The sequence below is a fragment of the Sminthopsis crassicaudata genome, chromosome 1 (assembly GCF_048593235.1).
Source record: "Sminthopsis crassicaudata isolate SCR6 chromosome 1, ASM4859323v1, whole genome shotgun sequence".
In the NCBI taxonomy this organism is placed as follows: Eukaryota; Metazoa; Chordata; class Mammalia; order Dasyuromorphia; family Dasyuridae; genus Sminthopsis; species Sminthopsis crassicaudata.
The window spans coordinates 79,101,267-79,129,130 of record NC_133617.1 but is presented as its reverse complement, the minus strand read 5'-3'; the positions used below and the strand labels follow the sequence as shown (position 1 = coordinate 79,129,130).

General features: G+C 37.7%; 1 protein-coding gene across 1 annotated transcript in view; it reads left to right on the top strand.

Annotated features, from left to right (window-relative positions):
- LOC141540262 (uncharacterized) overlaps positions 1-27,864 on the top strand; it is a 106,232-nt gene that overhangs the window by 47,817 nt on the left and 30,551 nt on the right. The gene's annotated exons all lie outside the window — the stretch shown is intronic.

Here is a 27,864-nt window from a genome sequence, read left to right as displayed (position 1 = left end):
ATAGGCCCTATAGAAACACTGCTGGATCAAAGAGTATGAACAGTTTGATCATTTGAGCATGGTTCCAAATTGCTTTCCAGAATGGTTGGATCAGTTCATAAATCCACCAACAATGTATTAATAATGTTCCAGTTTTCCCACATCCCTTCCAAACAGTCATTATTATCTTTTCCTGTCATCTTAGCTAATCTGAGAGGTGTATAGTGGTACCTAAGAATTGGCTTAATTTGCATTTCCTGACTAATAGTGATTTAGATCAGTTTTTCATATTAAAGAGATGGCTTTAATTTCTTCATCACAAAATTACTCATATTCTTTGACTATCAACTGGAGAATAGCTTGAGTTCTTATAAATTCACATAATCAGTTCTATATATATTTTAGATATCAGGACTTTATCAGAATCCTTTGATGTAATTTTTTAATTCCCAAATAATTTGTTGTTTCCCTTCTAATCTTGTGTGAATTGGTTTTGGTTGTACAAAAACTTTTTAACTTAATATAATCAAAGTTATTCATTTTGAATTCCATAATGTACTTTAGTTCTTCTCTGGTCACAGATTCTTTCCTTCTCTATAGATATGAGAGATATACAATCTGTTGTTCTTCTAATTTGTTTATAATATTACTTTTTATGCCTAAATAATGAACTCATTTTGACCTTATCTTGGTATATGGTGTTAGATGTGGTGTCAATGCTTAGTTTCAGCCATACTAATTTCCAATTTTCCTAGCAGTTTTTGTCAAATAGTGATTTCTTATCCCAGAAGCTGGGATCTTTGAGTTTATCAAACACTAGTTTACTATAACCACAGACTATTGCTTCTCGTGAACCTAATTTATTCCATTTATCAATTCTATTTCTTAGCCAATAATGTGTAGTATGTGTGTGTGTATGTGTATTTTCATTTTGCCAAATTTAATGTTTAAGGAGTTGGTTTCTTCAGTCAATTTCTGTTTTCTCTTCTAAACGGTTGGCTCTTTTCCTCAACTTTTACTTACTCCTACTGTATAGCCTTATTTCATTTTGCAATTTTTCTTCTATCTCTGTTTTAAGATTTTTTTCTGAACTCTTTCAAGAGTGCATTTTGAGCCAGAGACCAATTCATATTCTCCTTTATGATTTTACCTGAAGGCATTTTATCTTTGCTGTTTTCTTCTGGGTTTGTGTTCTAGTCTTCTCTGTCTCCATAGTAATTTTCTAAGGTCAAGGTTCTTTTTGCATTTGGGGGGCATTTTGAAAAATTGATCTCTGCTCATAGTGGACAAGGGAAATTGTCTCAAGCTCTTTTACAGGGTGATTAGGATTTCCCTCTGCCTGGGCTGGCTAGGGTTGGGTATGGGGCTGGTGGTACTGCAAGTTTTCCTATTGCTCTGGGTAAGCGTGGCCAAATCCTGCTTGTTGTGCTGGGCTTTGAAGGCTCACAATATGCATTTTGTAATTGTGCTGTGGAGTTCTCATAGCTAGTCTGCTGATGCACTGGCCTTCTGAAACATGGCAGAGTAACCAATTTATCTCTTTTGGCTAAGAGCCTCCCCTTAGATTTCACATGTCAGTCCTTCCCACACCAGGCCTCTTTGCCCTGCACCTTCACTGGGCTATGTTCCCCTTTTTTCATGGGACAGACTGCTGTTTCTTATGTGATCTTAACTTCCTCAATATTAAAGCTTTTTCTTTATATTTTTTGGTAATAGTTTTCTTTGTCTGAGATTTAAGGATTTTCATTTTGGTATTTCATTTGATAATAAGTACATTCTAATTTCCTTTTTCCCATTTTTTCAAGAGATCTGGACCATTTTCTTTCATGCTTTCTCAAAATAATACATAGAGACTCTTATGTGTCTATCTAAATCTATCTATCTATCTATCTATCTATCTATCTATCTATCCATCTATTTATCTACCTGTATATTTCTTCATTCTTTATTTGATTGTTCATTTGACTGTCAATTTGCTCATTATTTTCATGTAGATCAATAATTCTTATATTTTCCCTCCTTGAACTGTTTTCCAGGTCAGTTGTAGTACAATATACTTTAACATTTTTACTATATTTTTAAATCTTTTACTTTTTAAAGGTTTTCTTATATGTTGTGGAATTAATAAATTATTTTTGTCCATTCTAAATTTTAGGGAGTCTGGTACTTGGGGAAGATAATTTTTCTCATTTTGTATAAGCTATTAATTAAATCAGCCATAATTCTCATTTCTATTCTAATGGTTTCTTCTATCATTCTCACTTTACTAATAATATAATTTTCAAATTTAAAAACTTGCATCATTTCATTTAGAAGTTTTATTTGATCTTGTGGATAAACCAGCTTTTTAATACTTTCTTTGTAGGTGTTTTAGCATTATTTTACCTTTGGGGTATATGTCTTCAGAATCTGTCACCTGATAATAGCTTTTTCCTCTTTTATTTGTTTACTCTTCTTCCAGCAATTTGTTCTAGGAAATTCCAGTTAAGAACTTTGTGTGCTTTCTATGACCCTGACCCATGCCTATCTCCCCACCCTCTCCAAATTCCAATACATCGTGCTATTTTCATCAGTAAACTAAGGCCAAAATCTGTTTTGTGAAAATGCATCCTTAGTGATTCTTGTGCTTATTCCATGCTTAAACTTCTGTAGCAATATCTTAAGTTGCTAGTCTAGATAGTGGCTGTATCTTATATCTACTTTGGATGTTTCCATGCTTTTATTCTAACTTGGAGGTTTAGATACTAAGTCCTTGCTCTTTATCCCTTTGAGGATTTATATTTTCTGTCTGATGATATGAGCTGAATCCTTGATCAGTGTTGGGAATCCCTGCAATTTTAACCTAGAAATTCTAACTATAGGTACAAGTTTATAATCCCAGTCCATTTCTTTCCACAAGGATTGTATTTGTCTTTCTTACTTGACAATGGTCAAATTTGTGGTACTGGACTGGAAAGATCACAAAATTTTTTTTTCCTTCAAAAATCTCAGCATTACTTGGTTTGTTATTTTTTCCTGGAAATGTGTTGAAGTAGGGAGGAAAGTTGGGTTGTAATACTTCTTTTTACTCACAAGTTTAGTTTGAGCATCTTGCTTTCATGCAGACTGTGATATTTCATAATGGGTTATTGTCCTTCCTTCTTGAAGAGCAGCAAAATGACATCACTGTGTTAGAGTTGAGTTCCAGTGTGTTTAACTATAGCTGATTGATGAGCTAAGAATGCTTTACCACAAGTCAGACACCAATACTCCATATGAACATTTAGGGTGGACTCTCTAACTTTGCACATCTCACATTTCTTCTGAGCTAATTCATTTCTGCTTTGCTAATACAACATAGCACCTTCTCTGATGAGGGCACATCATGTTGGGCAGTCCTGTGTCAAGGTCTCCTATGTCATACAATCAATTCTAAAGTTTTTAAAAGATACCTTGAAGTATAGAAGCAACAAATTACTAACAGGATATTAATACTAAAAAGCAGGGCCTTTGTTTGATGGAAAAGTCTGGAAACCATTAAAAGCATTATGCCTTTTTCTAGAAATATATCCCACCCCTAAATTTTACAAATGTTTCTCACAACAGCTATATAAGGAAGGTAGTGCAAGGATTGTTTGTCTCCATTTTATACATGAGAAAGCTAAGGCATATAGAAATGAAATGATTTGCTTCGACTCTCTTATCTACAGTGGTTTTTTTTAATTATGAATTTATGAATCATGTTGGGAGAGAAAAAAAAAAGAATAACAGTGAAAAAAAACACGACAAAAGGAAAAAATAACTGAACATAGCATGTGTTGATTTACATTAAATTTCCATAGTTCTTTTTCTGGATGCAGCTGGCGTTTTCCATTCAAATTTTATTGTAATTGCTTTGGATCGCTGAACTACTGAGAACCAAGTCTTTCATAGTTGATCATTGCACATTCTTATTTTACTGTATAAAATGTACTTCTGGTTCTGCTTGTTTTTCTCAGCATCAGTTCATGTAAATCTTTCCAGGCCTTTCTATAATCAGCTTGTTTGTTCATCATTTTTATGGAACAATAATATTTCATTACCTTCATATACCACTCTTCCCATTTTCCAGAAGAGGAGCTCAGTGTAAAGTCAGATGGTGTCAGAATAAAGAATTAATCTGGGATTTTTTGATTCAAAGACTCAGTAGTCTAGTATTAGTAGTCTACTAATCTAGATTAGTCTAGACTACTAGTGATACAGTTTAAGGGTCTAATTAGTCTTTTTTTCTTTAAGATGAAGTTAAAAAAAAATGTTTACAGAAAATGTTACAAACAAGTTCTTCTGAAGCTATTTTTCCATGATCACATCCAAGTCTGTAGAAGGAGAGAACAGTAACATACATAACTTTATATGTTGGTTCATCAAGACATTTTTTTTAAAGACTTAAAGGGCTTGAGTGCTTAATCACAGCAGTTTGCTAATTAAAGGTGTGAAGAGGGGAATGATCTGAAAGAGGAAGTTTGCACCTGAGAGAAAAATAGGATTAAGTCTTTTTTTTTTTTTTTTTTCCTGAAGTATTGGATTAGGTGTCTTGGAAGTCAGCCAGTGACTGTGAAGGAGGATGAGATCTCCTGAAAAGTAAATTATGCCTTTTGAAATGTTTAATAAAGGAATGCCCATTGTCAGAGAATAACATTCAACTCCTCAATTAACCCTAATTTCATTTAGATACCCCAATTCTAAACATCATCATTTGGTTCCCTGACTAAAGTTCCCAAAAACTAGACATAATTTGTCTACCAATTGGAACCTTAACCTTTTCAGGGTACTCAGAACCAATCTGGGTTTTGAGCTGTTTCTGCAGTGTTCTTCCAGGAAGAATATCTGCATTCCTTCTTTTCACCCACCCCCCCCCATCTCTAAAGATAGTGGGCACTCAGACTGGTCTGGGCTGCAGCAGCATTCTCTCATGGAGACTACTTGCATTTCAGGCAGAAAGGCCTCTTTTTGTCACACTCTATTTTTAGGGATAACAAGACCAGGAAATTCGGAACTCTGGACAAAGTAAAAGACTTTTTTTTTTTCTTTAAAACTAAAAGCTTTTACCTGTCCACAATCTAGATGCACTTTTGCCTCTAAAATCCTTCCAGAGATAAAGGACCTTCCTTTGCATCTCAAGGCATTTCTGATCTTTCTTTTCCTTCTCTCACCAGAAAGCCCTGCCTTCAGTCAGGAACTAGGATAAGAGAGGAAGGGTCTCTTTAACACCCCCACCCAGACCAAGGAGACACATGGCCGTTTGGGGGACTCCACCCTTCTCCGGTTTCCAAGGCCAGAACTCTCTTTGGTTTGTTCTGGGGAGATAACCAGAGAAACTTAAAAGAATCTGTGTTTGAGCCCTTCTCCCACTCCACTGTTAAATACAATGCAGTCTGTAATGCTCAGGTGGCAGCCACGAGGAGAAAGGTCATTGAATTGGGGTGAGCTTGGAGATATGTCTCTACCCAGCTGCTACTCCCTGGACTGGGGTGAGTGGTTTCTCCTTCAGGTCTTGCTCTCCCAGCAAGATTTGGGGGCTTGGACGAGCTGCTCCATCCTCAAGTTCTTGCATGAAATCACTAAAGAAGCCCTTGTCATTTGGGATGCAATGCACTGGATAAGATGGCATCTTTCTCCCCCACCCTCACTCTGGCCTTTTCCCCCCTTCTGCCCCCATGAAGTGGAGATGACAGAACTCAAGGCCTTTTTCAGACCTCTCCCATGTGGCTTGGCAACCTGCCATTTAAATGCTCTTATCCTGTCCCCTTCTTGGGGTATTGTACAGTGGGGAGATTGGGGACTCTCCTAAGAGACATCTAGTGAAGATCAAGCTATAGAATTGGAAAGTTTTCAGGCTTGTGACAAAGATGGGTCAGCTTCCCTCCTCCATGCCTAAATATTCTCCTTTAAGCTGTCTTTTAATGCAGAGACACATTGGGCTTAAGAAAAATACCTCAATCTCAACACCTGAACTCAGAATAGATTAGCTGAATTCCAATCTCACTCCATCTACCAACTCACTGGACAAGTCCATTCTTAAAAGTGTTTCTTTTCTTTTTCAAACCCTGGGACTAATACCTCTGCCCTCAGCAAAAAAGCAGGGAGCCAAAATATCCCCTAAACCTCATCACTCTTTTAGGAAAGGTTCTGTTTCATTCTTTCTTTTATTTTCTTGATAATATCATTGATTACCATAGATGCACATTGCAAGAGCCAAACAAATACTTTTTCATTGATTGGTTGTTTATTTTTCTTAGTTCTGACATTTGCAGATCTAGTCACCTTGACTTAAACTTACATCCTTGCCTTAAGTTTATTTATCTATAAAATTGGAACAATAATATATTCCCTATCTGATAAGTATGATATTGTAATGTTGTAAACTGTCAAGGGCTTTAGATAAATTGACAACAGCAAGAGACATTGGTGCTCTTTTCCTTATTACCATTAAAATCATCATTCTTACTGTTTTTTTTTGTTATTCTTTTGATGGTGGCAAAGATGAATATATGAATCTTTTCCATGCACTTCATTTAATATGTACTCAAATATTCAGATAAATCCAGGAAGCAATAGTTGTGAATATTTTTTTCCAGTGATGCATACTGTGGTGCATCTATACCTCCCTATCCTGGACATTTATATAGCTTTGTTAATATTGGTTTATTTTATAATTCTTTTAAAATTTCTATTATACAGAAACTAAGATCTATATTTTTAATATCAATATCTCTTATGGCAACTAGTTATGGAACACCACTAAAGATGAATATCATACACAGATGACAATAGAAAGACATATGAGGAGATGAGAGGAGGCTTCAACATATAATTAATGTGCTAAAGAACTGAGAGATAAAATTTTCATTCATTTCATGATCTAATCATCTAATATGGATTCAAGTATCACTTCTTTTGATTACCTGTAATTTATCCTATATAGAACTTGTGCATAGTTGTTTACTTGTGATATCTTATATCAAACTGTGAGCTCCTTAACAGTCTTAACTGTCTTTATATTATTAGAAAATAGCTTTTAAAAAAAGTAACAGAGGGATGTCAATCAAAAAACATTTTAAATGCTTATTATATGCTAGAGACTATATTAAACACTAGGGATACAAAAGAAAAGCAAAAAAACAACCTCTGCTCTTATAATGCTCACAGTTTAATAGGAGAAACAAGACATAAAAGGAAGTAGAAAAGGAGATGGAGAAGACATGGGCATGATAAACATCCAGAGGAATACAACGTAGTGGGAAATGATGAATTGGCTGTCCTGGGTGAGCCATTCTTAAATGAAGGGTCTGAGAGGAATTCCCCACTGTCCACCTTCCATGCTCTTCAATTACAGGAATAGGGTGACTATTGTAGAGGTTTGAGTTTTTGAAGTGATCTCACGGGTTGATGAGATTCCAGAGGACAAGATGAAATTCCAGAAGAATTCAGCCAGTACAGAGTGATGTCCTCAAGGATTTATTTGACAAGCAGAGAAGATGAGCTGGTGACCTTGCAAGTTAGAAGTAAACAGTTAGAGTGGACTCCTGGTACATGGTTATGTCTCCTATTAAACCCTCTACTTCACACTTCTCCCTATACACACACACACACACACACACACACACACACACACACACACACACACACACACGGTTTCTCAAAGATGCAAACAGATGTCACCTCTTACTCAGTAGACCCTAGGGACTTCCTATTATGTCCAAATATAAATGTAAGCTTGCTTGTTTGGCATTTACAACTCTTAGATAACTAGCCAAGTCCAATCTTTCCAGCTTCTTCATATATTATTAGTCTCCATAGCCTTAATCACCAAATGGGTGCAGCCTCAGTCAAATTGAGACCTGTTGAAGACCTTAATTATAAAAGGCCAAATAATCATTTATTCCAAGGCCATCTCAATGTCTTGATCTATATCTTGTCTCTGAATCCAGATGGCTTAGGAGGGGAAAGTAAGGCAGGTGACCTTGCACAGCCCTCCCTCATATAAATCTAATTCACTTGCATGTCATGGAGTCACCTCTCTGATGTCATGATCCTTTTCAAGAATGAAGGACAAATAGGGGGCAGCTAGGTGGCACAGTGGATAGAGCACCAGCCCTGAATTCAGGAGGATTTGAGTTCAAATGTGGTCTCAGACACTTAACACTTCCTAGCTGTGTGATCCTGGGCAAGTCACTTAACCCCAGCCTCAAAAAAAAAGAAAAAAAAAAGAATGAAGGACAAATAAAAATAACAAAAACAACTCCATATACTCTATGATTCAACCACAATGTTCCACTTAATATTATACATACATGATGCTTTACTTCTCATCTCTGTGCCTTTGCAGCAATCCTCATCTTACACACACTCATACCCACCACACATATGTGTGTGTGTATATATATGTACTCAGGGATCTAATGATGGTTATGGCTATGATTTGGTAATTCTTGGAGATATAGAGGCCTGTTAAAAAAGGACTCTGGATCTAAAATACTGATTTTTAATGCACTGTTTCTATGACCTTGAACACAAGTTTCAGACCTTGTGTTCCTCTATAAGTCATTCAAATCATATCCTTGTGAAAAGCTTGTTTTTTGTAACTTTATTATAAGATCTATCCTGAGTGAGAATCCGTCTTCATGAGCTTTTTATTGAGATTAGCCACATTTTGTGATATTACCTAACATGAGAAGATGTCATGTCTAGTGACTCCCACCCTTTTCCATATCTATCTTTTATTCCACTTTTGAGTAAGAAAGAGGGGTTTTGTGAGGAAAGAAGGAAAAATTTTGCTGTAAAAGCATTTGTGATCATTATCTATGACATCAAAATCATTTTATGTCTAACTAACTGGCACACTAAACCCTCATGAAGATAAAACTTTTATACTTTTCCTGAAGGCAGGGATGGGAGGATAGAGGTCACTCATGTAAGAATCTTAACAATTACATATGGGACCCCTATATTTGTCATACTGGTATGGTGTAGGTATTTCTAATCAAAAATAGTTGAAAATCCTCAAAAAAAAATCCATCTAATCCTCAAAGATGATGACCACAAAATACTATCATGAAAGAGCTATGATACTTCCCTAAAACAGCAGTCAGCTATAGCAGTTGATGTCAACTCTGACAGTTAGTAGCAATATCTTAGCAGAGAAGCAGTGGTTAAAGCAGCTGGTTCTCACAGATGGAAGAGGAAAAGGGGAAAAAAGGACTGACAGTTTGGAATCAGAATAATATAGACTCTTTGGGATATGATAGCTAAGGGGGAATGAGCTGACTATTGTAGAGGTAGATCCTTAGTAATAAGAGGAAGTCTAAGACCTCCTTAAGACTGCTACAAAAGTATGGTGAGACAAAAAAACAGCAAAAGACAACTAGATACCTGGAGATAGAGCAACCAAATATATTCTAATAAATCTAAACCCTTTTGCTACAAAAGAATATGCTTTTTTCAAGGTAGATTCCCTTCAGTATGAATATGGAAGGCTGTTTTTTTTTTCATTCTTTCTTTTTCTTTCTTTTTTTGGTCAGGAATAGCTTAAAAATTATTCTATTAATTTTCACTTGTGATGAATTGTGTTATTCTGAGCCAAATAAGGCTTTGTTTTGATTTCATTACAGACATTTCACCAGATGGGAACAGAAGCCATATTTGCAAAATAACATATGCAACACCCCTGTCACCCCACAAAAAATAACAAAACAAAACAAAACAAAAAACTTCTTCACTGAAACTGAAGATGCTAGGGATTTTTGAGTCAAATGGATCCAGGCTACTTTCACTTCCTTTTAGCTTTCATAAGTAGGAATATGCAGAGGGAGGGAGGGTAGGGCTTAGGAGATGTCCAGTGCTCCTACCTAAGGATTTTTCTTAATGAAATATTTTTTTTCCAATCAGGAAAAAGAAACCACCTTTTTTGTTCTATTTTTTTTTGTTATTGTTGTTGTTTTTGTTGTTCAGTTATCAGCATCACATTTCAGGGGGACTTTGACAACTTGAGTGTACCTACCAGACAATGAAAAGAGGGGAAAATATGTAGGAGGTTTCTTGAACAAAACATGAGATTTTTAACTCAGAAAAAAAAAAAGGAAAAACAAGATTTGGGCATAGGGGCAATTTTTCTCTCCTCAACCATTTATATGGATTTTGTATGAAGTAGGGAGTAAACTTTTATTTTATTTTTTTCAATAACTACACAACCCATTAATTAAGACTAATAAGTGGCATTTTCATGGAAGTAGATTATTGTTTCAATAAAAAAGTAAGCTTCCTTAACTATTAGAGCTGCTCAGAAATAAACTGGGCATGAGTGGATATCCTGCCATTGGACATGTTCCAGCAGGGTCTGTATCATCATTTAGGGATATCCCAGGAGACCTTTTATGCCTTGGAAAGGTATTACATTAGATGGCTTCTGGAGCCTTTTTTGGATTTGAGATTCAGACCAATTTCTATCATCACTGGAGATTGAGATGTGGCAGAGTAAGGAAAAAAACAGGCCATTATATTCCCTGAGTTCTTCTGAGTTGTGTTTCTGAGGAAAGTTATAAAAATGTATTTTCACAGAAGGTACAGAGGAAGTTACAGACGCAACTGTAAAACCAAATGAGTTTTAAATCCATTTATCAAAGAACCTTCAGTTCTTGTTTTCAGGCAGGTGAAAAAATAATAAATACTGGGGAAAGAAAGTTAATCTGTATTAAATAAAAAGAGGGAAAAACACAATACTGCAGGACCTGTTAGCTCTTGCCAACTCCTGTTTATGGTGGCAGTTAATTTTCTGGTGTTCCATTAGGAACATATTGAAAAATGACTGAGAAGAATTTTGTACCACATTTTCCAAATGAAAATGCTGAGATTTAAGGGGGACCAGAATTTTGAAGCCAAAGGTAAAGAATGAATGTTGCCAGTACAGTCTATTGGAGACGCTCTCATGTCTTTCTTTACAAATACAGCTGAGGGAGGAAATGTTTCTGCTTTTCATACTAGATTGAGGAATAAGGGATGATCTACCTTGAGAAAGAGAATATTTAAAGTGGTATAGGTAAAGGCTCTTCAATGAAATCAGCACTGATTGCACTATGCTATTTGAAATTATAGGAATGCAGATTTGGGATAAATTTTTTTATTAATTTTTAAAATTAATTTTATAATTATAACATTTTTTTTACAACATTATCCCTTGTACTCCCTTCTATTTTTTCCCTCCTTTCCTCCACCCCCTCCCCTAGATGGCAGCATTCCCATACATATTAAATATGTTATACTATATCCTAGGTACAACATATATGTGCAGAAGTGAATTTTGTTGTTGTTGTTGTTGTTGCAAAGGAAGAATTGGATTCGGAAGGTAAAAAATAATCTGAAGAGAAAAACAAAAAAATGCTCACAGTTTACACTCATTTCCCAGTGTTCCTTTTCTGGTTTAGCTGATTCTGTCTATCATTGATCAATTGGAATTGGATTAGCTCTTCTCTATATTGAAGATATCCACTTCCATCAGAATACATCCTCGTACAGTATCATTGTTGAAGTGTACAGTGATCTTCTGGTTCTGCTCATTTCACTCAGCATCAGTTGATGTAAGTCTCTCCAAGCCTCTCTGTATTCATCCTGCTGGTCATTTCTTATAGAACAACAATATTCCATAACATTCATATACCACAATTTACAAAACCATTCTCTAATTAATGGGCATCCGTTCATTTTCTAGTTTCTAGCCACTACAAAAAGGGCTGCCACAAACATTGGCACATACAGATCCCTTTCCCTTCTTTAGTATTTCCTTGGGATATAAGCCCAGTAGTAGCACTGCTGGATCAAAGGGTATGCACAGTTTGATAACTTTTTGGGCATAATTCCAGATTGCTCTCCAGAATGGTTGGATTCTTTCACAACTCCACCAACAATGCATCAATGACCTAGTTTTTCCACATCCCCTCCAACATTCATCATTATTTGTTCCTGTTATCTTAGCCAATCTGACAGGTGTGTAGTGGTATCTCAGAGTTGTCTTAATTTGCATTTCTCTGATCAATAGTGATTTGGAACACTCTTTCATATGAGTGGAAATAGTTTCAATTTCATCATCTGAAAATTGTTCATGTCCTTTGACCATTTTTCAATTGGAGAATGGCTTGATTTCTTATAAATTAAAGTCAATTCTCAGTATGTTTTGGAGATGAGGCCTTTATCAGAATCTTTAATTGTAAAAATGTTTTCCCAATTTGTTACTTCCCTTCTAATCTTGTTTGCATTAGTTTTGTTTGTGCAAAAGTTTTTAATTTGATGTAATCAAAATGTTCTATTTTGTGATCAATAATGATTTTTAGTTCTCCTTTGGACACAAATCCCTTCCTTCTCCCTCCCTTACCTCTCCTCTGAGAGGTAAACTATCCTATGTTCCTCTAATTTATTTATGATCTCGTTCTTTATGCCTAAATCTTGGACCCATTTTGATCTTATCTTAATATGTGGTGTTAAATGTGGGTCCATGCCTAGTTTCTGCCATACTAATTTCCAATTTTCCCAGCAATTTTTGTCAAATCATGAATTCTTATCCCAGAAGTTGGGATCTTTGGGTTTGTCAAACTTTTTGAGACATATTTTAAATGTGTTTAAGGGAAATTTGGGAAAACTCAGTTGAGTCCTTGCCTTTTTTCTGCCATTTTGGCTTTGGCAACTAACTTAACATTTGTCTGCCTATAAAATGAGAATAATAGCATCCATCCTGATGGTTGTTGTGAAGATAAACTCAGATTACTATTTAAGTTGTTAATAGAGTGCCTATAGAACATGCTTTATAAAAGCTAGCTACTATTACATGATCATCAAATGGATAATATTAAAAAAAGACTTTCACAGTATGAAGGATTCTAATTGAATTTAGTGTGTTCTGCTTACATTGTAAAAAGATTTTAGGGAAAGTTAGGTCATTGTGTTTTAGAGTTGACAAAGTTCTCTCAGTCCATATTACTGTGAATTCCCATGGCATTGGGATTTTTAGCTTTATTTTGCAGATGAAAAACAAACAAATAAAAAACTTGTAGCTTAAAGTGTCAAAGTAAATTCCTGACAGTCACAAGACTAGAAAATTTCAGAATCATGACTTGAAGCCTGGTCTTCCAATTCTAAATTCAAGGCTTGTGCAATTAAAGCATAAAAATTAAGGATCCCTAGGAAGAAAAGAACAGCCATGTGCAAGCTCAAGGTCTTTTATTCACATGTTCTCCTCCTGCCAAGCTGACCTCCTGGTGACTCCCAGAACACCAGGCCAAAGAGGACCTGCTTCCTCCTCCCACAGCTTAAGGAGGTCTATGAGGTCACCGGAACAGCCAATCAGAAAAGGAGACGCCTCCTGTTGATGATGTGCATCTCAATTCGACCAGAGTTCCCACCCATGAGGTGGTCCTTAGGAGTTGACAGCAGACCCACTTCCAGGGGACTCAAGCATTATTGCTTCTTTATGCATTTATACAGATATATACACATACATATTCATATGCATCTACGTAAAACTATACTATGCTTATTTGTCCTGTTTCTCTGAAAGTAGATAACAGCATCTTTCATAAGTCTAAATTTTTCATATTTTTCTAAATTCACCAATTCATCATTTCCTACACCAGAGCAATATTTCAATCCTATACTATCTAATTATATTAAATAGTCTAAAACAATATTGATTAATATGACTGGAATATAATATGGTTTCTCTATTTTTCTTTTTTGATTAAATCTATTTTAGCTTTAACTTTGTGATCAATGATTACTAACCCTGATTTTTTTCTAATAAGTTCTACTGATCATTGTTATTATATTTGTGTATAGCTCTTATTTCCTATCCCTACTGACTTCTCTACTTTACTTCTACCCACTACTTTGCCTTGCTGTTACTTAACCTGCTCACCCTAAGGATTCCTCCCTTATCCTCTTCCTTTACCTTTTCCCTCCTTCTTTATCCAATTCCTATTATTGCTACACACCATATCCCATTCCTCTTAATCTATACACCTTTTTTTTTAACCTCCCTACCTTTCCTATTCCCTCTCTTTCTTTATAAATTTAGAAGACTTTTGTACCCTTATAGATAGATAGATAGATAGATATAATCATTCCTTCTTTAACCCATTCCCAATGTGAGTAGGATTCCCAAACTACCAGTTCTCCTTCTTCATCTAATTCCCCTGTGTCAGATCTTATACTTTATTCATATAACATAATTATGCTTTTTGCCTTTTACTACAGTTTTGATTTTTAGAATCACATCATACTCAGCTCTACTTCAATCTTTTTTTTTGAACTACCCAATTACTAATGACAATCTTAGACATATAGTTTGCATTTACAAAGATAAAATATAAACAGTATGCCATTATTGAATCCATTGAAATTAGTGTTTGATGTTTACTTTGTATTTCTCTTGGATCTTATATGTCAAATTTTCTATTAAGTTCAGGTTTTTTGTAACAAAATCCTAGAAGTCTGGCAATTTTTTTTTCTTTTAGCTTATTGGTTTTCTGGATATGATATTTTTGGCTGCAACCCTAGTTTTTGCTCTGTACCTGTGGCCTTTTAATGTAGCTGCTGCTATGTCTTGTATGATTCCAATTGCGGCTCCACCATATTTGAATTCTTTTTTCTTATTGCTCATAAAATTTTCTCCTTGATCTGGGGGTTTCAAAACTTGGTAATGATGTTCCTGTAGGTTCTCTTCTTGATCTGTTGTCCAATTTATTTTTTCTTATGTCTCACTTTCTCTTTTATTTTTTCATTCTTTATATTTTGTTTTTACTTTTCTTAATCTCTTATAACTTTGCTGACTTCCCCTTGCCCAATTCTAGTTTTCAACGAGTTATTTTCTTCCTTATGATTCTTGATCTTCCCCTGTAGTTTGCTGACTTTCTTTTCATAATCTTGTTTTTCTTAGATTTTTAAAAAGTTTTTCTGAATCTCATTTAAAAGTCTTTGAGTTCTTTTATGAATTCTTTTTGGGCAGGTGATCATTTAATATTACTCTTTGGGATAGGAGGGGCTTTTTACTTCAGCATCCTCTTTTGCAAATGAACCCTGGACTTCCCTATTCCCATAGTAACTTTCTATATTTGAGTTCTTTCTCCTTTGTCTGCTGACTTGAAAGAAAAAAAAAAAAAAAATGAGCTTGTTAGTGTAATTACCTCTAATCTTCAGGTGTAGGGAAAGGAGGTGAGGGAATGGTGCCATTGGCCTCAGTCCTCCTTCAGTTCTCCCCTCTGTCAGGAACCTAAAGCCAAGAACTGCATCCTCCAGAGAGTATAGTTTCTCAGTCCCACTGCTTCTGTACTCACCAGCATATGCTGGTTCCTTCTCGCCCAGAGCTGAGTCTTGGCAACACAAGTGGACTTGGCATTCCTTATCAGCTGAAGTTCCCTCAATCTTCTCTTACTCTTCACATGGTCTGGGAGGTCAAAATTCCTGTGGCCAGGGCTGAGGCTACCTGCCAACACAGTTAGCCCCTGAGCTCCCTGCTTGCTATTTCAGCAGAATTAGCCCGAGGTATTTGCACTTCACAACCTCCATTCTGGTATCTTTCTTATGATCTCTAAATGTCCCAGGAAGATCACTGTTCTGATCAAACTCTTGTTTTTAACTGTTCCCCCATGTTAGCCCTGAGGCACAATTTTGTCTTAATTGTGGGGGGAATCTGGAGAGCCTAGAATTTTCTGATCTATTTCACCATCTTCCCATAATCTCAATTCCTTCTTCCAAAAAACTGCTTGTTCATATCTATTGATCATTTGTCAACTGAGGAATAACCCATATTCTTACAAATTTGGCTCAATTCTCTCTATATTTGAGATATGAGACCTTTATCTAAGAAACTATAAAATTTTTCCCCAAAATGTTCTTTCCTTTTAATCTTGGCTACATTTGGCTTTATTTGCATAAAACTTTAAAAACTTGATGTAATAAAATGTTTACATCCCACAATGCTCTCTGTCTTTTGTTTATTCATAATTTTTTCTACTATCACATTTTTCTAAAGGTACTTTCATTACAAGTTATTGCAACTAGGTGCTTTGTTACTATTTCTCAAAAAGTCTTATCTTGCTTTTGAACTCCAAATCAGCAATTTTTGTTCTCTGCTTTCCTGTCCAAAGGTTACTCTCTTTATACTAAAAAAAAAAAAAAAAAAAAAAAGAAAAAAGAAAAGAAAAGAAAAGAAATGTAAGAGTTAAATAGTTCTGTCTTCAGTCATCTATTTATTGTTTTCCAGCTACTAAAAAGCACTAGTTTTATCTGTTCTTTCCTGTTTTCTATTATAGTTTAAAAAAAAAACTTTTGGTTCTCATTAGCATTTATCATTACTCTCAGCTGATTTTTAATTTTGTCATGCTTGACCCCTTTACAAGATCATGCCATGTATTTTGTCCTCCATTACTTACACTCCTCCATTACTTACACTTCCATCTTCTAATCATGGGGTTTTTTTTTGTTTATTTGATTGTTTGGTTTTTTAAATGTTAATGTAACATGAGCTAATATACTCAGGGTACTTTTAATAGAAGCATATTGTCTAGAACAATGGAATTAATAGTGCTTCCTGTTCAGAACCAATCTGGTATTGTATCCAATTAACTTATATGTTATGTGGGGTGTGGGGGGTATTAAAGGAAGACTAGCATCTCTGATGTGAGGGCTTGCTAAATTCTATTTAGCACTGCTTACCCACTTTTGATTTCCACCTTTCCCCCAACTCTCACCTGTGGTTCCAAGAATCTGTAGCAAACACAGCAGCCACACTCCAGGAAAACCATATCAGCAGGCGGGCTAAATCAGGCTGAGGGTAGCTGAGAAACCTCAAACCTGTCATTGTGTTAATGGGCATCTACCCCAAGTACATGAAGACTTCCCCTAGTAGAATGGACAGATAAGAATAATTTGTTTTAATGACCATGAAGATGATTGAAGCAGGCACTGTGGAATGTTTAAAACTTGGTCAAATATTGAAGAGACCAAGGTCATCCACTGCATCCCTGACCATTGCCAATCTTCCTTTTATCTTGCCACTAAACATTGATGACTTTGGGAAGGAGGCTAATGACTGTGCAACTCGGCTTCACTTAAATCCAATTTATATGCAAGTCAAGATGCCACTGTAATGTTATTGGTTCTCTTGAAAAGGACATCCATTGCACTATGTCTTGTATATAGCTATATTTCTTTTCTCCTCCATTAGAATATATGCTTCTTGAGAGCAATACTTAGCACAGTGCCTGTCACATGATAATGGTAGGGTACAGAGCTAAACCCCTAAAACATTGGGGTTCCAGGCTGGTGTCATAAGGTGTCTCAAAAGAATTTGTAGGCTTAGATCATCTCCAAATCAAGAGATAAAGAGACAACTATTTTATTATGCTTCCAATAGCAACCTAAATTCTATAAGGGGATTTTAGCAACTGAGAAGAAAAGAGCAAAGTTCCCCAGCAGATCCACAATTTACAAGGGCAAAGAAGCCATGAAGGAGGATGCCATTAAGATGTGGCAAGTTCCTAATGAATCTTTGATAACATAAGGCAGGCTAAACTCATTTAAAAAAAAAAAAGGAGTTTATCATGGGATTACATTACAAGTAGGCTTTTTGTAAGGTCAAAATAACCTAGGAGGTTAATATCATAACTTAGCTTTCTGATTTGGATACAGTAAGAGTAGACTTATGATGATTTTGTCAGTACATATAATTCAGCTAGAAATTCAACCAGGATGGGACTGCAATATATGTCCACTTAAAAATAATAAAAGACCCAATTAAGATCAAGAGGTCAATTATAGTCAGTGCTCCTTTCTGCTTGCTTCAAAGAGTAGCCTGGGCTATAAAATTCAGGCTTCTCTGGATAATGCCACAGCATATTATCAAGGTCTTTCTCACACAGAGATTTAGAGGTTTTTCTCCACTCTTATCATTTCCCCTATCAAACAAACAGGACCCAAAATCTTTTGGGGTGTGAGGACTAGATCTCTTCTTCTGAAGCTGCTCCTGCTGAGATTAGGCATAAATTTGTCCTAAGTGAATGGTAGGAACCCGGCTAATGCCAGATCTAGTAGGCGGTGGATCTTCACCTTTAACAAAGGTTGACAAAACATCTGGAGAGATAGATCCTGAAGCCTAGAGAATACAAATCTAGCAAGGAACATGGGGCAAAAAGGAATAGAAGAAAGATCATTAGAAGTGGGGTGAGTATAGAAGTCAACAAACAGTCAGGATTTCAAATATCCTGTATCCTGGTTGGATAGGAAGAGAGTTTTCCTTTTTCTTGTCAAAAGATTTTGGGAGATATTGTTTTGCATATTCTGTTAAGGCATTCCTAACTTCTCCAAACTGAACTGTAAATTAAATGTTGTTCTGGGTCTATAAGGATATCACATGTTAGAAAAGGCCTCCCCTACAGGAGCTCATATGGGCTAAGCTTATGTGGACTGCAGTCCAATTGGGAGACTTTTCACCCATTTCTTTTGAGTTCTTAGGTACAGCTTATTAAGGACTCCAAATTGGTCATGGTTAATGTTGGGGCAGAATTTTTCAAAGTTCTGGTCAAGTCCCTGGTCTAAGGAGAGTGTGTCAGGGCCTTGAATAGAATCATAAAGAGGTTTTACAGTAATCCCCACAATATCCAGAGCCTATAAAATCCAGCCCTGCCTAGAAACATATACAGTTGTTTCTTTGTGGCTGATTTGGGAAGTAACAAGATAACCTGTTTTCTCTCTGGAGTGTGTGAGCAGAGGGTGAGGTCAATTTACATCCCAGGCACTTAACAGACTGATAGGCAATGAATGAGTGCCTTAAATAAGCATATCTGATAACCCTTACAGCCTAGAAATTAAGAGCTTGTACAGTAACAGACAGAGAAGCCACCTGGGCTGGATGCAGATAAGAATGTTACCTACATACTAGATTAGACTGCTGTTAATCTGTTCCAAATCTCTTAAATCCTTTCCCAGTGCTTGGCCAAGTAAGTAGAGGCTGTCCCAGAAGCCTTGTGGTAGAACTGTCCATGTCAGCTAGGTGGAGGTTGGATCTTTCCAGAGGTGCCCACTCAAAAGCAAAAAGAAATTGTGAGTCTTTAAGAAGCAGTGTAAGTCTTTATGGTGCGGTATGTAAAGAAAGACGCCTTTAAAATCTAAGGTGGAAAATTACTGTGTATCTCCTAGAATCTGAATTAAAATGTCATAAGGTTAGGAACTATTGGATGAATAATAACAACGGCCTCATTAACAGTCTGAGGTCTTGCAAGATGTGTACTCCCCATTTGGCTTTTTAACCAGAAGAATGGGAGTGTACAAGGAGACTGGCATGGAAGTTTATACTTTAGAAATTTTCAATCAAGGTTTGTAATCCTTGCTAGCTTCAGGCTTCATGGAGTACTGGTGCCAGTGGGAACATATTAGGATGTGGGAGGCAGGCACATCATGCTGGATCCCATGAGTAGCTCACCCTGAGATTCCCTGGACCCAGACAGAGAAGTCCACTTCTTCCCAGATTTCAGGTGGAATATAGGAAGACCTCAAGAAAAGTACAAAAAGTATTCCTGCTAGGTCCCCAATTTGCCATCAGGTCATACCCCAGTAAGGGGAGAGAGTAAGAAAAGAGTATTTAAACAATAGTTCCACAAACTGACAGGGTAGAGAGGGAAGGTCTCAAAACATTTCCTAAGTTTTTCATTAATCCCTACTATTTTATGAGATGCAAGGCCGAATGGGGGAGTGTTGGGGTGAGACAGATTCCCTTGAGGACAATTTCAAGACCAATAGACTTGTTCATGGCATCAGAAGCACAAACCTCCATGGGTGGGACCCCTCTGCAGTCCCATCCCTCCACTCCCTCCCCCAATCAGAGGTAGAACAGTCATTTCAGAGAAAAGACATCAGACTAAGGATAAACAGAACTTAGGCTGGAACTATTGGGAAGTGAGTCTATCTCAGACCCAATCTCTCCAGTCATAGACCACTAAAACTAAAAAAGAAAGACTGAACGATTTTCCTTAGCTCCCTTAGTAACTTCCTTAAGTTTCTTATAATTAATCTGCTTCTTAATTCCCTTCTTCATAGATTCAATGAGACAGGTCAACATGTGGCCCCTTCTTTCCCTGTCTCTGCTTCCCTCTTCATAATCCCATCTGGGGTCTGCAACTTGGACAACAATAGCTCCTGGAGAGGTACCTTTTTTGGGAGGGGGACTCAGCCATATCATCACCAAACTTAGGGGCTAAATTCCAATCACTTCTTTTGTCCTCTGTTGTATGGCAGGAGGAGATATTAACATCTCCCCAGCTAAGATCAAATTGGAGGGAGATGGCTTTGAACCTTCAGTAAACTTGGTGGAGTTGTCAGAGAAACAACTAAATTTTTCCTTAATTTGGGAAAGATCTTACATTGAGAAAGGGACATGTACTCTGAGTGTTCACTCAAAATAATCTGCTACTTCTCTCAATTGGCAGAGTGTAGGAGGGGTAACCAAATCAGGGTCCTGAGAGGATGAAAAGGAGTTCTGCTTCTTGTATGGGAGGGACTGAGAAGAGGAGAGCAGGAGGTTGTAGAATCTCAGATCTTTTTCTTACAAAGGTCTGAGAGACCCAGGAAAAAGGGACTTGAGGAGTTGGAGAATATTTCTTAGACATGAGTTCAGATTCTGGTATCAGGGTGGTCTCAGGAGGTGTCCCCACCTTGTCTCCTGGTAAGAACTACATAAAGGAATGGAGGGGGAAGTTTGTAATCCTAAAGGTGAAGAGTAAAGAATTATCTAGGAGGTCAGTCTCAGTCTCTAACTTCAATTCCTCTTAGCTAAATTTAATCATGAACATCCTACATTTCAAGCTAAGATCATGAGATAAGGCCATAAAGACTTGGATATATGGAATGTCAGTCCATTTGCCCTCTTGCAGCAGAATAGCTCAAGTTGTAAGATAGTATTATAGTTTAAAGACCCATTTCTCATGATCCTTTAGGGTGTATTGAGGCCAGATGGTATTACAAAAGAAAATAAGCTTCTCCTTACAAATGAAAATAAGAGTTTGTAGGCTGAATTTGTTTCTGTTTTTTTCCGAGGCAGCCTAGGGGAGAGTCCTTAGGGATAGAATTTGTAGGCTAAGACCATCTCCAAATCAAGAGGTAAGTTTTCATTATTATTATGATTGTTGGGCTAAGTTCCAAAAGGAAATTATTGAAAATGAAGTGGGGACAAAAAGATTCTTCTTTAGGAGAATCTTGGCCTCCCCAATGAATACAGTAATTGTTGGAATTCAACTGGATTCCCCTTAATACCCACTTAAATTCAACAAAGGCCTTCTCCTATTAATGTCTCTTACTGTGTCCCACCTATATTGACTGACTGATTCTGGATGTAATGCTTTAGGAAGGTGACAAACTGGACTTTGTTCAGAAAGGGGTGACCTTTTACTTTGATGTGGTGCAGCTTTTAGGGATAATCCCAAGGCCACTGGCCCTTAGGAGTGATGCATTTTTTCCCTTAGGTTATCCGTCCTAATTTGCTCTATATAACCAGAATGCTGAGCCCCAAAATATTTCAGGCTGTCAGATAACAAAAATGAACACAAAAATTAGCCTAGGTAAAACAGTCACCTCTACCATGTTGCTCTGTGCACCTACACACAACCAATCTATTCCTCCAACTATCCAAACCTGATTCTACATATATAAAATGTTCTCCTCAATTTTGTTCATATAGCTCCCAAGTTTGTCCTGGCAGGTGCACTCCCAAGTATTTTACATTATTTAGCATTATTTCAAATGGGGTATTAAAGAAACTGTCTCTTCTTGCAGAGCGCTGTCTGTGATACATAGAAATGCTGATGATCTATATGGATCTACATTATATTCTGCTATTTTGCCAAAATCACCAATTGTCTCATCCTACTTCCCAATTAAGTCTTTGGGATTTTCCAAGAATATCATCATATCATTTGCATAAAAAGATAGTTTTGTCATTTCATTCCCTATTCTGATTTCTTCAATTTATTTTTCTTTTTTAGAGTTATTGCTAGGATTTCTCACAAAATATCATCATGTTCTGTAAGAAAAAAAAATCAGACCAAAAGGAAAAAGAAGGAAAAAAACACAAGACAGAAAAAACAAGTAAAACAGTGAAAATCCTTTATGTTTCAATTCATATTCAGTCTCCCTAGTTCTCTCTCTAGATGTGATTGGAATTTTCCATCCCAGATCTATTGGAATTACCTTAAATCATCACATTGCTGAGAAGAACCAAATCCATCACAGTAAATCATCACATAAATTTCTTGTTCTCCTAGGTCTGCTCACTTCAGCATCAGTTCATGTATGTCTTGCTAGATTTTTCTGAAATCATCCTGCTGGTCATTTCTTATAGAACAATAATATTCCATAACATTCATACACCATAATTAATTCAGCCATTCCCCAACTGATGAGCATCAATTCAATTTTTAGTTCCTTGTCACTGCTACTGAATGAGATGAGGGGAGATCTTTCAAGACAGTTGTGAAAATTGAGTAAGGCTTCATCTACTTCAGAGTTTGAGTAGGCCTGAAGGACTTTGAGCATTGATTCAAGGGCATAATCGGGTCCCCTTCCTGCTACCCTCCCATGACACAATTTCCTCCCTATTTCAGTCAAATATGGGCAACTATGTACTTATTGGTCAAGTTCAATTTCGTGGGTAGATCTCATGTTTAGAATGTAAGACTCTCAGCCAATGAGGATGAGGGTCAGTGGTGGAAGGGGGTGTTTTTCGTTAGGGATTAAAGGTGCTGTCCTGCCCACAGGAGGCCCTTCCTCTCTTCAATTGTCTGCTTGAAGGCTGGGACGCTCTTCTCGAGAGAATGTAAAATAAACTTTGCTTTTCTCTAGAGCTCTCTCCAGCTTTTTTTTTTTTTTTTTTTTTTTTTTTTTTTTATTAAATGGTGACCCCTCACCATTTCCATACCACACACTACGAACAATTTCATACATGTGGCTGTGCTGGTACTGGCCTGCATACCAGACTCACATCCCCATTGCCACTCCTCTGCTGACCTTCCAAATTCTTCCTGGTGTCCCTGGGTTGAAAGGTCCAGAAGCTTCCAGAACTGCTGCTGATTTAGAGATCCTGGCTAGGGTCCAGTTGGGATTGGGGCTGAGCTGGAGCTGGGCCAGAGCTGTGCTGGCATGGCCTGTACTAGGATTGTGCACTGGGCCCCCACCCTGGTTCCACAGACCTTCTCTGCTGACCTTCCAGGTCTTTGGTGTCTCTGGGCTGAGAGGTCTGGAAGCTACCAGCACTCCTGCTGATTCAAAGGTCCAGCTGTAGCTGGGGCCGGGGCCAAGGTTAAGGCTAAGGCTGGAGCTAGAGCTGGAGCCAAGACTGGGGCTGGGGCTGAGGCTGGTTCTGTACACCACACTCCCACCCTGATGTCACAGACCTTTTCTGCTAACTTTTTGTGTTGCCTTCAGCTGGAAAGCATTCTCCTTCATCTTTTTGGGTATTCTGATGCTCTAAAATTTGTTTAGAGTCATTATTTAAAGGAATTTAGAAAAGTTTGGGGGAGAGGTTGGGTGAATTCCTCCATCGAACATCTGTTTTCCAACATTTATTCTTTTCCTCTTTTGTGAACTTTGCCATTCTCATGGATATTAGATATAACATAATAGTTGATTAATTTGCCTTTCTCCATTAGTGATCTAGAGTATTTTTTCTATTTGTCTATTATTAACTTACAATTCTTCCTTAGAAAACTTAGTATTTATAACCTTTAACCATTTATCAATTGGGCAGTGGCTCTTTTGCTTATAGATTTGAAACAGTTGCTTGCACCTCTTGAAAATGAGACTCTTATCAGTGAAACTTGCTACAGATTTTTTTTTTTTTTTTTTTTCCCATTTAGGAGATAGACGTGCTACAGAAGCCAGAGGGGAAAGTTTCAAGAAGGAAGTGCTAATTGTTGGATCATGGAAGTCAAGAAGCTTGAGAATGAAATAGTTTTAGATTAGTAAGGAGCCTATTGGTTTCATGTGATAACTCTGGATAGATTTATTTTTTCAATAAGTTATTTAATTGAATACACAATGCAAAACCCTGTATTATATGTTATAATGTTATAAAAGAACTACTGTCCAAAAACTTATGACATTTCCCTCTTTAAACCCATTCAGTGGCTTCCTGTTATCCATAATATGAAATCTAAGCCCCTTCACTTGACCCTCAAGGTCCCTCTAAATCTTTTCCCCAATCTATTTGCAACTATATCTTCCACTACTTTCCTACAATTATCTTCAAGATCAGAGTAGTCTTATTTTCCACATGTCCCCATGAGGATTTAATTCAGTTTTTAACATATATTTAATAAACACCAGCTGAAAATGCAAATATACTCCTTTTATGCTTCTTTTAGAGTAGATATGTCCCTGGGTTCTCAAAAGCTATTTTACTGGAGTACAAAACTGGAAGTTTCTTCCAAGCTGGAACATGTCCAAACACCAAATTTTTACAAGTTTATAAAACTTGTATGTATATAAACTTGTTTATATATATATGTATATATAATGAGGGAAAGGAAAGGGGGAACCCCATTTCTCAGCGCATAGATAATTCCATGAGGCGCAGTGTCCCCTGTAACATGAATTTACAGGCCCGAAAACCTAGATTGATAAATAAAAGATTTATTGTAGAAATTTGGAAGTAAAGATCAGTTAGAAAGATGCCAGGGCCAGAGGTGGCCATTGGCGGGCAGGGACCCTTACATGGCTGGAAGGATATCATGCGTTGGCTGGGAGGGCTCCTGCAATGAGGGTGTTACAGCTTGTTTCTTTTATACCTAAAAGATGATGGGCGGTACCCAGTTCTGGCGGGCTTTTCAGTTAGCCCAGATCAGGTGAGGGCTGGGGGAAGCTGAGCTGAGGGTGGGGGCTGGGACCGGATATTCAAAAGGTGCCTTTGACCAGGATTTGTGAATCAAGGTCAGTCATGGGTTGGGCAATTTGGAATCTTAAAGGGACCCCAACCCTCATCATATACATATATATGTAAATGTGTGTGATGTATGTATATATGCATATAAATTTGTATGTATAGTATAAAACTTGTATGAATTCTCCAATTGTAGCAATTCTCAAAGTCTGTTCACTAACTTGTAAAGAAAGTGCCCATGTCTTTCTTCAGCACTGCGATGATTCAAATCAGTTCCACTTGTTCAGTGATGAAGAGAGACATCTACACTCAGAGAGAGAACATGAGAACTGAGTGTGGATTACAGCGTAGCATTCTTACTCTCTCTGTTGTTGTTTGCTTGCATTTTGTTTCCTTTCTCAGTTTTACTTTTTCTTCCTTCTTGATCTTGTTGAGGGCAGTAGCCCCTTGGTATTCCTTGTTTGGTCTCCAACTTCCTTTGGGACTTGGACCTTTGATACAAGATCTGGTCAAACTAGTTTGGGCTATCTGAGCTGGCTGGGGTTTTACAGCCCCTCATTCTAATCTGCTCAGATAGACCAAATGGCATCAGGAAATTCCTTTTTGGGAAGAGACTTCTGTCTGTCCCCAAAAGGTAACAAGAGAATCCTTGTCTTATTTACATCCCTCTCAGGAACCTCCTTACATCACTGCGTCTGAATGATTGTGCTCTTGTATAAAACAGAGTCCTCAAAAATCTATTCTTTGCAAAATGGGCCTTGTACCTTGCAGCCATTTTGCCCACCGGCTCTCCGGTGTTTCCATTCTAATCAATAAAGACTATGTTTCCATACAGCATTAAGTAGCAAATTCCTTTGCTGCCGAACCCGCCCTTGGTTACTTTGGGGAAGGAAGGAGAGAAAAGGAACTGACCCATCTCGGTTTAGACCTCAGTTTACTCCTCATCACTTACTCCTCATCAATCTGATTTTTCTTGTGCAACAAGATAACTGTATGAATGTGTATACATCTATTGGATCTAACATATATTTCAACAATTTTAACATGTATTGGCCTATCTGCCAGCTAGGGGAGGGAGTTGAGGGAAGGAGGGGAAAATTTGAAACAGAAGTTTTTGCAAGGGTCAGTGTTGGAAAAATTACCCATGCATGTGCTTTGTAAATAAAAAGCTTTAATAAAAAAAAAAAAAAAGAGAGAAAAAGAAAGTGCCCCGTGTGAATCAAATTACGGACTAGAAATATTGATTATAGAAACAGTGTAAAAGGCACTGTGCTAGATTTTGGCAAACATAGTGGAGAGGGAAAACCAGAAGTCAGTTACCTTGACCTTAACCCTATCTGGACCTAGAAGCCAATCCCACCTCCGGTAAGTGCCACTAATAAACCTCTCGGTAGAGTTCTGCTGACACTACCCAAGTTTTCTATAGAGCTGAACTAAAGCTAAGTACCCCTACTTAACGTTCAATAGAGCTGAATTAATGTTGATTTGAACTATCACTAATCAAACTTTCTATAACTTTCCGGAAGCCAGTTCAAACCCAGAACTCTCTAATCCCATCTGGGAGTTTTTGTCCCCTGAGAGACAGAAATCTATCGGTGATTGAAAATAAACTTTTACTTTTTATTTTGGAAATTGAGTAAATTCTTTTACTTCACCCGGGCCTGGTCTCACGCACCACCAGCCTGGAAATCCCCAACAATAGGTTTGCAACACTTCCTGTCAGTGTGTCTTTATTAAAAAGTAAAAGGATTTAAGAATCCTTCTTGGAATGCCTTTCCTCATGTTACTGGACCCCGTTTGTCCTCCAGAGCAGAGGTTCTTAATCCTGTTGGGGTGGTATGGACCCTGTAACAGTCAGGTAAAGCTTGTGGAGCCCATTCCCAGCATAATGTTTTTTGTAAAGGACTTCAGGGAAGCCTGTATGAAGAACACGCTCGTTCATCCCTAAACACAGCTCTCCGGGACCCCAGGAATCTGGGCAGACCAAACAGGAAACTGGCTAAAGGTATGCGTTCAGCCAGAAGGAACAAGGAACGAACCTTCCACAGCCCTTTATACTCTATTGTGATTTTGCTCTGTAAAAATCGTGTCCCTCCAGGATGCTCCCTCGCGGATCCTGCCAGACCCTTGCGGGGCTGGGTCTGCTGGGTCTCATCTTGGTCCTCTTCAAGAAGGAGAGACAGCTACGGAAGCCTGGAGGGACTTTCCCTTGTTTCTACGGGAGAGTTTTTCCTTTTTATTTACTTTGCTCTTTTGTTTTATTCCCTTTACAGATAAATTCACGTGACAAATCAGGTTTTGCCTGTAAAGGGGGGGGGGGGGGGGCGCAGCTCTGGAACTTGACAGCGCAGCACGGAGAACCGAATCGGGGCAGGAGGGGGCCTTCGGAGTCATTGCTGACATCCCCTTTGCACCATCCCCGTGCACGTGTGGATCCCCAATGCGGACATAAGTGTGCGTGTGACGGGCACGCCTGGCCGCACTCTAAGACGCACCTGCAGACTACAAGCTACATGTAGCGTGCGCGTGCCTGATCACACACGGCTCAGATACATGTGCAGAGCCGCTAGGTGGCGCCATAGGGCCGCCTTGGAATCAGGAGATTCACCGTGAGTTTCATCAGGCCTCAGCCCCTTCCTAGCAGTGAGACCCTGAGCAATGACTTCATCCCGTTCGCCTCGGTTTCCTCAGCTGTCAAATAAGCCGGAGAAAGAAAGGGAGAATTACTGCAGTGTCTTTGCCAAGGAGCCCAATGGGGCCATGAAGACCGAAAAGCTGACACGACTGAAAAACAAAATATATACGTATGTGAACATAAAATTATACAAATACACAGGCACACAAATGACAAGGAACAGCAAAGAACCAAAATGAACTTCTAAACCAGCGCGGGAAGTACTTTCCAGCTTCTTCAGAAATGAATCCCCGCCCCCCCCCCCCCCGACCATCGAGAGAAGTCG